The 12,272-nt window shown below is 51.4% G+C and overlaps 1 protein-coding gene across 2 annotated transcripts in view; it reads right to left on the reverse strand.

The window, feature by feature from the left end:
- Positions 1–12,272, reverse strand: part of LRRC75A (leucine rich repeat containing 75A) — a 70,789-nt gene that overhangs the window by 21,815 nt on the left and 36,702 nt on the right. The gene's annotated exons all lie outside the window — the stretch shown is intronic.

The following is a 12,272-nucleotide window of genomic DNA, read 5'->3' on the forward strand; positions in this document are numbered from 1 at the left end:
GGGGCAAAGCCTCCCTACAAGGAGCAAGGCAGCTATAGGGCACCCTCTTTCCTTTCCAGTCATCTTAGCTGTTTAGCTGCACATTTATGCAGCACCCTGGCTCGCAGCAAGACAGAGCAAGCCCATGGGGTACAAGCATTAGCTCAGAGAAGCAGTTTTGGGGCTTCTACTCAAGCGAGCCTACTTCTGCTCCACGTTGGCAGAGCCTCAGTGCAATTCCCTGCCACCAGCCCCGATGCTGGGTGTGGGATGGAGGAGGGATGAGGAGAAAGCTGAGAGCAGAGGCTCTGCCCCGCAAAGGGCCCCTTTCCCCGTTGTTCCTCCTCCGTGTTTGCCTGCTTCCAGCCCTCTGGAGAAGGAGAGGGCTGCTCGCTGCCAGGATTCATGAGATTTTTTAATCCCTTAACAGATTCCAGCTGGGAGAGGGCTTCGTGGCACATACCCCATCTGTGACCCACAGCCCAACGGGACCTTGGTCGATGGAAAACAAAAGGCAGCATAAGCTGAGCCCTCTATGTCCCCAAGCACATGCTGGTCCTCACCCTGGCTCCAGCCCCAGAGAGAGCGCTCTGGATGAAGGGATGGAGCAACAGCGCTTGAAATGGGAATCAGTTACATCCTAGGGATAAGCAAGAGCTGGTAAAGGCAAAGAGCCAGATTCACCCCCTGCTTTCTGCACGGGGACCTGTTTTATCCTCGCTGATGGTCTCCCCTGCAGTGCAGGAGCGAAAGCGTTCAGCATCTATCAGCACCCCACGACAGAGCCTGGTGGTGAAGCATCACCAGCATCTGCGCACCACCTTGAACCACAAAGGAACGATCCTTGGACGCGTTCCTCACCGCTCTGCCAGGGGAGAGGGGAGGTAATTAGAAGCAGAGGGATGACACCATGGGAAAGCAGACATGGAAAGAACAGGACCGTGGTTCTGATGGGGATAAACAACCACGGCATCACCGCCTTCCCCCCCGCATCCCAACGTGGCGACGCGAGGAGGTTTAAGTCTTACATCCACAAAGCAAAAGCAGCAGGCAGAGAGCTCGGGGAGGATGCAGCCCATAGGAGAGCCTTGTGATAAAGTTGTTATTGCAAATTAATTTGTTTTCATTAAGAAACGAATCACCCGCTCCTCCTGCAGCAGCGGGATCCCTGGTGCTGTGCACAGCCCTAAGGGTGTCGCACAGTGGCCAAGCATCCCATAAAATAGGCCAACGTTAATGATTCAGGAGCCCTGGTGGGGAACCCCTGCTGCAGCACGGCAGGGGATTGACCCAAATAAGAGCAATCAGCCATTGTCTGGGGTGGGAGGAAGCGACAGGTTTTATCTTGCGGTATTCCACAGCCCCACGTTTCTGTCACGCAGAATCAATGTCTGCAGGAAGCCCCCTGTTTGCCCTCTGAAATCATGATTTTGACTTTCAAAAATCTATTTCCACCCCTCTCCTTTTCTGTTTGTTTTAAAGCCTTCTCAAACTCGCAGCGTCTCTTTCTGGATGCTGCAGGATCTGGGGTCGTTGCTCTGAGGCACAAGAAGCTCTGTCCATGCACAAACCACTGCAGCCACAGGCCACTGCACTCATCCTGGAAGCACCATTCCCCACTTGGTGTGGAGCCCCCTCAGCTGAGATGTTTGCTCTCCATACAGTTCAGCGGATGATGATGCTTAAAGCATCCTGTTTCATACCCAGAAAACACTGAGAATCATAGATTTCTTTCTGAATCCCCCTCCTGGTTTAGCTTGGGTGATGAACTAAGACAATAGGAGGACAGTTTGGGCTACTAAGCAAAAAACAACAGTTGAGAGGGGAAAAAAGTATGCTCACAGTGGTAAACAGAGTCACTACACAGCTAAAGACATAAAATAGGAAGAGATGCTCTAGGAAGCCCTAGGACAGATCATAGAATAGTTAGGGTTGGAAAAGATCTTAAGACCAGCTAGTTCCAACTCCCCACTAAGCCATGCTGATGGAGGGATAGACTTAGACAACAAAAGGAAGAGGAAATGTTAGCACTGTGCATTGCCCCCATACACATTGGATCATCTCTAACACGTGCCAAAGCTGATGGGCACAGGGACCTTTGGATACCTCCTAGGAAGGTGGCAGGAGAAGGCACAGGGATGCATCTCAAGCAATCACTTGGTGAAAGCCACATCCATCACCATGAACACAGAGCAGTCAAACCCCCGCCCCAGCCCAGGTCAATGCAGCAGCTGGGATAAAGCTCTGCCCCCCCAAGACCTGCAGCAGCCCCAAAACACCTTTCCCCCACCGCTGGCACCAGAACAGCGTCCTGCTCCCCAGCCTTTAACAGGAACCGAACTGAGGATGCCCTCCCTTTGCTGCAGTCACGCAGAGCTGAAGTCATCTCATGGCTTTCTGCTTCTCCTTTTTACTTTCCTTTCTTCTTTCTTTCTCCCCTCCCTCCTCCTTGCTTTCAAAGCACGGGGCTGAACTGCAGCCTATTGTTGCATGCAGACATCTGCGCTGCAGCCAGCCCCAGCAAGTCACTGCCAGGCTTCCCTTTTGAAGCCCTAATGGAGTTTCTCCAGCAAAGTCTCCTCTTCCTGTGAGAGGAGGAGTTGAGGAGGTAGGAAAGGCTTTAAATCCACTGCTTTGAAGGCCAAAACATGGCAGCACCCAGTGCTTACGTTGGTGTGTGATGGTCCCACTGCAGGAGGTTCAGGGGTTGCTCCTATCTACAACCCCACCACCAAACTCCTCTTGTTGGTTGCTCATTGAGTTCCTTGGGCAAGGCATGAGAATGCCCATGGAAAAAAGTCCTCACTGTGCTACAGGGAAGAGCTCAAAACATCCTCATAAGGACACTGCAATTCCCTCTCCATCACTTCGGTCTCCTCTGGGAGGAGATCCCAGTGTGTGGGGAATGAGCGATGAGGTGGATGATGCCCGAAGGCAAGCAGATACGGGCAGGCTGGGTGTAAGTGATGTATCTTGCCCACACAGAAGAAAACAAAACCCAAACAGTGTAACAGTAGGGCTTTAAAGGGGTCCATTTGACCACCCGACACACTGGTGCCAAAACTCTTCTGAAAAGAAGGTCATTTTCATTCAAATTGGAGGAGAAATGGACCAAACTCAGTAAAGGCCGTTTTAACAAGGATGAGGTCATTCCCAGCAGCAGCCACTATAACTGAGCTCATCCACTTGATCTTTCCTGACTTTCCCCAGGTATGAGGCCAAACGCCTTCCCATGCCTCATCCTGCTCAAGGTTAGGGCCAAGCACTCACTGGCACCAGAGACTCCGCAATGGGAGTAATGGGAGGATGTGCTCCCGAATCAACTGGCTTTATGAGATGGCCAAGAGGCCACCAGCTGGTCCTGGAAGGGGATGAAGGGCTCTCCTGTGAGAGGCAGCATTTGGCTTCTTGCAGGAAAAACACATTTCTTTGGCATGGGAAATGCACATTTGGGCTTGGTGACCCCTCTCTCAGCACGGCTCCAGCAGTGAGCTCCCTGCAGAGCCCTTCCCAAGCTCTGCTTACATCCCTTCTCCAGCCATCCATGTAGCAGAAGGAGGCTTGAAAAGGCAGCAAAACCAAACCAGCTCCTGATTTCCCACTGCAGAAGGGCACTCGGTGGTGGAGCCAGGTCTATGGGGTGCAGGATTTGGGTCATGGACCTGGGAACAGCCAGCAAAACCCTTGCAGAGCTCTCAAATGAACATGTAGAGCTGGCTCCCTTTCCTGGGGGCTCTTTGCCAGGAGAAGAGCATCTCCACCTTGGATAAAGCTCTCCTTCCTGTTCTGCAGGGTTGTATTTTACAAGGAGAGCTGTAGGTCCACAGGAACTCAACAGACAGACAAAGGCCAGCATCAAATCAGGTTCTACCTTATTTCAACTCACCTAACAGAGGGATGTTTTCATATAAAGCTATCCCAAACACTAGGAAGTGGTTTGTGGGAAATTCTACTGAGAATAGGGTAAAAGACACACAGAAATGGAAATGGACATAGGTGCTGCACAGAAACAATGCAAACCAAGCAAGCAGCTCCACATGTTTGGCTAAGGAATGTTCATACTGGAAATCCTACTCCATTCCCTATGGTTTGCTAGGATATAGGCTTATACCATCAACAACTCCCTCTGAAAGAAAGGTATAGGTAAAAGCAGCTGCCTAAAGCAGCACAAATAAAAGGCAAAGAGAGGAGCAGAAGGACCGCTCTTCTATTAAGCTATAAATCACATGTTGGTAGAAGCCTATCAGAAAGTAAACCTTCCCATCCAGCACCAGCCCTTTTGTACTGAAAGGAGCATTTTGGAGGCCTTGCAAGAACTGAGAAGAGGAAAACCCATCCCATTTCCTGGCAAAGCCCAGACCCAGCAACCAAACCACCCGGTGCAATTCCAAGCCCTGCACCCAAGCCTGCGGCGACCAGGCCAGGTATGCAGAGACTGGAATGACATCCCCGAGCCTGGAAGTGCTTTTACATGAGCCTAACTGCAGGTTGTGGCTGCAATTAGCACGTAACTTCAGCAGCACTTTTGGTCTTCCCCACCTTATTGGAGAAGCCTGAAGTGCAGTGGCTGAAGGTGTCCCTTAGCAGATGGCAGGTACTCAGTGCCAGGGCTCTCAGCATCAGCTCTGCCTCCAAGCGTGGTGTAATTAACACTTGGAGGAGCCCTTGGTTGACAGCAGCATAAAAACCTCAATGCAGACTCTGAAGTTGGCCTCAGCCTGAGGACGCCTTGGCAGGAGGTGCACCCAGGGGTGATAACCAGGATCTCCAGCTCAGGGGAACTGCCTGACCCACTGCTCTTCACCGTGCTGACTGCAGCCGGTCTCCATTAACTCCTTGGTCCAAAAGGAGCGACTGGCTTTGCTCAAATTAACCCAATATTCAGCCACGGGCACATGCATTAACTCCATGGCTCAAAAACCCCCAAATCCTCTACCTATCAATGGTGCAAACCCTCTCCCCTATATGGCCCAAACTATGAATGCACAAGATCACCGCATCTAGCCATCGCACGCTGGTTGCAGAGATGGGAGTTGATGCTGATCTCCCTAAGATGAACCAGCAAGAGACTGAGCACCAGCAAGGTCAGTTCTTTTGCTCTCAGTAAAGAGTTTGCTCTTGTTCAGCTCTTATAAGAACCAAACCAGCCCTGGACAGCATAAACCTGGGCAACCCATGGCTGAAGACATCTACATTGGTCACTCCAACACGGCACTGAGTGCTCACCTCTGGCAACCACTGACTACCAAGGCCCCCAGCAATGAAACCCTGCCTTGAACGAGCCCAAATGAGGAGCTGGGGAAGCTGCAGCAGGAGCAGAACACGGAGAAAGGACATTTGTAGAAACAAAACAAGAAATGGAAACCCATTCTGCAGCTCAGCCGCGGCGCTCAGCATCCGCTTTGACGAGAGGCCAAAGAGCGACGCATTAGATTCAGTGTTGACACACCAAAATGAAAAGCAATGTACAATAGGGCTTATCAAGAGAGCCAGAAGCACGAGATGAATGGGATCACGGCAACTCAGGAAGTTATTCGAAAGGATCCTGGAGTAATATTACACTTGGACTTCAGAGAAGCAATTAAAAGCGGCAATAAAACACGAGGTGATGGATGACCTGGAGGGGAACGGGTAAGATAAAGGGAAATTGCAGAGACAGAGTAGAAATCTCTTTGGTGAGAGCTACTGGAGGGTACCCAGAACAGCAGAGCACAAAAGGAGCAGCAGTCAAAACACCCTGGGGAACCTGCATGCTGCTTTGCACCCAGTAGCTGCATCGCCCCGCGCTGCGATGCTTAACGCCACTGATTGCAGCCTCAGTTGGGATGTGCACAGTAAAAGCGTGACTTTGGAGGAGGCTTTTGAGCACCAACACATGCTCCTGACACACAGAGCAGGATCCTCAGCCAGCTACATTGGAACCACTCAGTGCTGTAAACAAAGTCACTACCAGGAAAGCTATTTAGATACCACTGTTCATTCTTTGGAGGGTCACCGGACCATCCTTTTAACGACAAATGCATCTGTAGCCTTCTGATAGACACAGGGAGTTACAAAGCAAAGCAGCAGCTCCAGAAGAGTCATTCATTCCCCTGGAAATGGTTAATCATTATAGCTGCTGTGGAACAGCAGAGACAGGAAAACACCCAAGGTGCTGCACTTGACTGGACTGCAAATGGGAAGAGAGGTTGGAGGTGCCAAGCGCTAACATCTGCTGAAGTCAATGTATTCAGTGGATGATGGCTCTCGCCTTCCTCCTACGCACGCAGACAGGGAGGATTGATTCTGGAGCCTTGGGGACACAGAACCCCAGAGAGGTTCAGCCACTTGCCATCAGTCACTGCCACGGTCCAAAAGCAGCCAGCATCATCCCTCACCTACAGACCTGATGGCTGTGCTTACCCACGTGGCCTCAGGCTCTCGGCCCCTTCTCGGGGCGATGCACGCAGGATGCAGATGCTTGCTGCAGAGAGATGGGTGCACAGTGCTTGGCATGCTTTCCGTGATACCTCCCCTTATCCTGCTGCAGCAAACGTGGCTCTTCCCCCAGAGCCTGCCCTAACCATTCCCTGCAGGAACCAGCATTACCCAGGGGACATCCCATTTGGAACCGCAGGTCGGAGCCCAGCACCTGCCATTGCTGCTAAACGCAGGAACCCCTCGCTGTTCTCTGTACCCTTCTCCCCCCCCCCCAGGGGTTAAACCAGAAGCAGATTTGATTATTTATGTCCCCGATGTAGGACATCACGTAGAGATTTTCCCAGCCCCATGGAGCCTGTCTCAGCTGCGCCGCACCAGATCCCACGGGAAGCAAACCCCAGCCCAGTCCGTTCCTGCTGTCGGAGGAGAGCAGGAGTGTCCCTGGGATACCACTGCAAATATTTATGTCATTCCATAGGGGCTCTCAGGCCGTGACGTGCACAAGGGCCTGGGAAGGGGCGGCAGAGACCCCCTGGCATCAGTCCCTGCTGCGGGCGGGCACAGAAACAGGAAGCCCAAGGCAAGGGCATAACCCCCAGAGCAGCACTGCCTTCAGCTCATTAATCACTGTGGGGCCCTCATAGGCACCAAGAGAATGGGAGTACCAGTTCCTTGAAGACAGGAGCTGAGACTGAATCATGGTATCTATTAGAGCCCATCTTGATGAACGGTGAGTGGGACTTTTCTGCTTAAACCAAGTCAGATGTGGCCATAATCCACGGCTGGGCAATTCCTCAGTCATCAATCAATTGATAGGAACCCTCTCCTTATTGAACCCCTCAAACTCTCCCTATGAAACCATTCATTCCTGCAAATCCACCTTGCCAGCAGACCATTTGCTTGCTCAGTATCCACACGCTTGTGAGTTAGGTTAGAAATAGGGATTAAAATACCCATCCAAGTGCCCAAATCCTCCAGTTCCCCCCTCCAGCCACACTGTACGAGAGGTCCCCACCACACACTCTTCAGTGCTCCAGGTAAATAACCAATGCTCCCACCAGAGGCAGGAATCAATGCACTTCCTTCCTTTGCAGTAAATTACCTTCTGATTAAAAGCAAAAGGAGCTGAACTCGAACGTCAGTTACCATCAGAAAACATCAATCCAAGGAGTTGTTACTGTGCAATGAGGTACCTGTTTCTTCACCCATCCTCTCCCTCAGGGACACGTGGGGGAGAGGCTGCAGGTGAAGAGTATGGCGGGGTGGACAGGGCCGGATGCTCAGCTCGTGGGATGGGGATGGAAACCTGCCTTTGCACTGGTGTTTCTGGGCAGTGACACACAGCTGACAGCTCTTGCTTAGGCTGACTTGAGGGCCCAAGGAAGAGGCAGGTAAGATCTGACTTAATCACGGGAGATGGCACAGATGGGCGAGTATGAGGTGAGGGAAGAACGATTTGCCAGTAATGGTACCATGGCAGCCCATCTAAACCTCACTGGTGTTGCCTTTTAGGCTTAACACTTCAAAACCCTGCTAAGTGCAATTTCCCCCTGTTTTCAAGGCGCCCTGCTCAGCTTTAGCTCACACAGGGGCTTTAGAGAACATCTCTCTCTTTGTAAGGAAAAGATGAGCAAAAGGCATGACACATTAAGGCAGGAAAGAACCAGAGTTGTCATTAGTGGGGTCTGAGCTTTGCAGCCTGTTCCATACTGCAGGGTAATGCATTGCAGATGTCTTAAATAGCCATCTTCACACTTGGAACAAGACCAGCCAAAAAAAGCCATTCATGCAGAACACAGCATTGACTTACTTGATACAGAATTGACTTAGTTGAGTCCCCATCACCCCCTTTGCTTTTATATCAGGTATTTGAGGTTTTAGAGGGTTCTCGTTCCTAAATCAGCTTCCTTTTATGTTGTTTTGCACAGCAAAGAACAAAGAATACTTCGTGCCCTCATTGCACTTGGCATCCGGAACCTGGGAGCTTTGTAGGATGTGCAAGATGCATTTTCCTTGCACGTCTGATAGCAGAAGGGGAAGGTTGGGAAAGTTGCTGAGGCTGACAAGCTCCCTCCATGTGCCCTTGCCCCATACCTATCATTTCAGCCGTAAAAACGAGCATGGTGTCAGAGACTTGGAATGATAATGCGAATTCAAGATCAAATACCAACATGTACAGCAGAGGAGATGGATTATGTGCTTGGTTCAGGGCATAGGGGCACCGAGCTGGTGGTCACGGTGTCCTGATTATATTCGCTCTGGATAATCTGGGTTTATTCATCCAGTTTTAGCCACACGTCGCAGCACAAAGGGTAGTAAATAAGAGGGGAAAACTGCTCATTTTAGCCTCAACGCAGCTCCCTCTTAAAAATGCAGGGCATAAAAAAATCCATCATCATCTGCAAGTGAAATCCTCATACCTGAGGCCTGAAGGGAAGGTTAGCAATGGATGATTTCATCCAGGTCCCAGTAACCACGTTTCCTTTCCTTCCTTTCTTGTCTTCACGGGTGACAATCCATGGAATCAAACCCATAGTGCAAACCTGATCGATTCGGAGCTCGTGCAGAAGACCTCTGAGCCAGGCTCGGGGCTTAAGCAGCTATTTCTCAAACCACACAGCAGCAAACAAGAAACCAGATCTCCATTCTACCCAGAGCTAAATCCATTTTACTTCCAGTCCCAGTAGATCACTGCTCCAGCTACACTAACTGCACAGAAGAGTTTTCAACGCCCTCCCTAACACATTGCTGGCACCATATACCTTGAAACACTACAAACCTTGGTGGGGAAGCCAAGGACAACATTACCTGAGATGTTTGCCCATATCTAACCACCAGGATCTCATCTTTCACCCATCTCCTTAGTGCAGCTGCAGCCCAATAGGTGCAGGCACCAACAGAAGAACGGACAGGTCAAGCTGGACTTTGGGACAGGGTTTTGCTAGGCTGCTTTGCCAACCCTTCTATGACCACCAGAAGAGCTTTCCCTCAAAGAAAGCAGCAGGATGGGGACCAACAAAGCCAAACGCTCACTGTGTATTTAGTCTGGGCAGCCTGCAGCGGCTGGAGGCACTTCCATGGTACATCCCCATGTGCAACCAAACACCCTGAGGTCACAAGGGAGAAAAAGGCCACCTTTGCCGAAGGCTTCACTTTCTCCTCTTCCCTGGCTCTGCTCCGCACTTATCCCGAGTTCAAGTCCTCAGGCTGGAGGAAAACCTGACTCACTCCCTATCGCAGGCATCAGTCCTCCATACACGTGGCTTTGGTCTGTGGAAAAAGAACCCGGTTTAATTTTCCAGTGGTTTATGGCCAGATATTCCTGCTGGCAGGGAGAGCTGTGAAGTTTTTATGGGGGCCCTTTGCTCCTTACACGTTTGTGTTCTCAGCTCCTTTGGCCTGGAACGACTCCCATTGGAAAGCTGAGCGGCTGCAGCAAGGATGCAGGGCATCGGGGCGGCTCTGTCCCACGCCATAGGGCTTCGGAACAGCTTTTGCTCCCTTTCCCCATGCACTGGGCAGACAGACATCACCCTGGGGATCGAGAGCACCAACCGCTGTGCCCGGAGCTGAGCTGCTTTCCAAGGAGCCCGCCTGACACCTTTCCATGTGGCACGAGGCAGGATGATAAAACACTGCCCAAGGGCATGGCCATGGGGAAGAAAACACTTGTTCAAATGTCCCTGATCCTGTGCAAGGACCCCCTCGGAGTGGTGCTGGAAAACTTGCTTGGTCTGAGGTTCCTGGAGAGCAAACCTGCCTTTTCTAACAAGTCCTGCGGTAATGAATGGCTGGATTTGATGATCTTAAAGGTCTTTTCCAGCTGAGTTGATCCTGTGATTCTATAATAAGCCCCCAAGGTTTGCATTAGCTGCACAAGGCCGTAAGGACGGAGCGCAGTACCTACGGCCAGCACTCAACCCAACATCCACACGCAATAGCATTTACTCCACCGGAAAGCTTCCCCTTCAGACAGCAACCCAGCAAGCCTCAGAGCAGAGCTGGGTGGCTGCTCTCTTGCGGCTCCATTGGCGCTTCTGGTGATGCCACACGGTGATGCCATGGGCTCACCCCAGCCCCTTGAGGAAGGGATACTCGAGACACGGGTTTGGTTGAGCCGCGCTGTACGTTTGGGATGGGATCAGACCCAAACCCTGACTTCCAATCCAGCTCACCCAACCAATTCCCACTCAGTCAAAGCGCTCCAGGCTCCAGCTGGAGTCGTTGCCTTGCTGCTGGCTTGAATTTGCTCGCTGGAATAAGCATCCCCTGAGCTGTGAGAGCCCAGGCCAGCTTTTTTCCTGGCCATAGAGCCCAGGATGTGTTTACCCAGAGCTCGGAAAAACAATTCAGCTTTTATTTTAGCTCAGAGACCAAGGGGTCACCTTTAAGCTGAGGGTGGTATAAATAGAGACTAATGGAAAAAGCAATGTACGGGGAGTCAGGGAAGCGTTCTCTCCAGGAGGGAGGAGGAAAGCAAGACCCCATAACCCCGAGCAGACACATATATTTAATAGGGCAGGTTAAGAGGGACCAGGGTCAGCCCCATCAGTTCGCAGCTGCCTCCACCTACGTATCTATGCATATTCATGCCATGGGATGCAGCACAGGCAGAGCAGAGCAGGGGCTGGAGCAGCTCCCATGTGAAGCCAGGCTGAGAACATTGCACAGCCTGGAGAAGAGAAGCTGCCTGGAGACCTCAGAGCAGCTTCCAGTGTCTTCCAGGGGCTCTTCATCAGGGACTGTAGCGACAGGACAAGGGGTGATGGGTTTAAACTTAAACAGAAGGGGTTGAGGTTGGATATAAGGAATCAGTTCTTCCCTGTGAAAGCGGTGAGGCCCTGGAACAGGCTGACCAAGGGAGATGTGAATGCTCCATCCCTGGCAGTGTTCAAGGTCAGGTTGGACAGGGCTTGGAGCTGCTCTAGTGGAAGGTGTCCCTGCCCATGGCAGAGGGCTGGAACTGGATGGGCTTTAAGGCCCTTTCCAACCCAAACCATCCTGTGATCCTATGACTCAGTGTTAGGAGTCTGCATTTCCATGCTTACACTGGCACGAGCTCCTTCGCAGCGCTCAGTGCCAAGAGAAACGTGTGGGGAGAAGTGCAAAAGCAGGTACTGGGCAGGGGAGCAGGCTCAGGTTGCTCTGATGAGGAGCAGCTCACACACTTGGCCATGGCTCACCATGAGTCTCCCAGGGCAAAAGGTGGAGGAGAAACCAGCTTCGCCACGACACTTTGGAAAGGGGTAAGCTCAGAGGGGGAACGGGGCCTCTGCCTGGACATGTGCCCATCCAAATGGGTTTCTCCAGTTTCCCATCTCATTGCCCCATGGGGGAGGAGAGGAAAGGACCTTATTCTTCATAAGAAAGGGGATAGGGATACAGGAGCATCCTTGTGCGGGTTTAGCTAAGCAGCATTATGTCTGTATCATGACACGAGACATCCATCCTTGGGCTGGAGCTGGCGATGTGGGTCCCTGATGTCCCCAAGCCATGTCTGCACACTACTGCACCCATTTCACCCTTCCCAACACAGTCTAGAGAGTTCTATGGAGCACTTCCAAAGCCTGTTCCACACCACAGACCAGGCTGACACACTCTGAGCATCCCTGTGGCTTCATCGAATCATAGAATAGTTAGGGTTGGAAAGGACCTTAAGGTCATCTAGTTCCAAACCCCTGCTATGGGCAGGGACACCTCACACTGAAGCAAAAGCTTTTCCTCAGCAAAATTAAGAGAAGAAAGCAATTTCCCCCATTTTTAAATACTGTTGGAGGCTATTATTGAGGAAAACATCCTCAGGAAGCAGCAGTCAATAACTCGATCCCTTCACACACTCTCACAGGAAATTAAAGAGCCATTATTAGCAGTAA

This window comes from Pezoporus wallicus, unplaced genomic scaffold (assembly GCF_028554395.1).
Source record: "Pezoporus wallicus isolate ANWC-B61680 ecotype Strahan unplaced genomic scaffold, APGP_CSIRO_Pwel_v1 contig_8143, whole genome shotgun sequence".
NCBI classification, from domain to species: Eukaryota; Metazoa; Chordata; class Aves; order Psittaciformes; family Psittacidae; genus Pezoporus; species Pezoporus wallicus.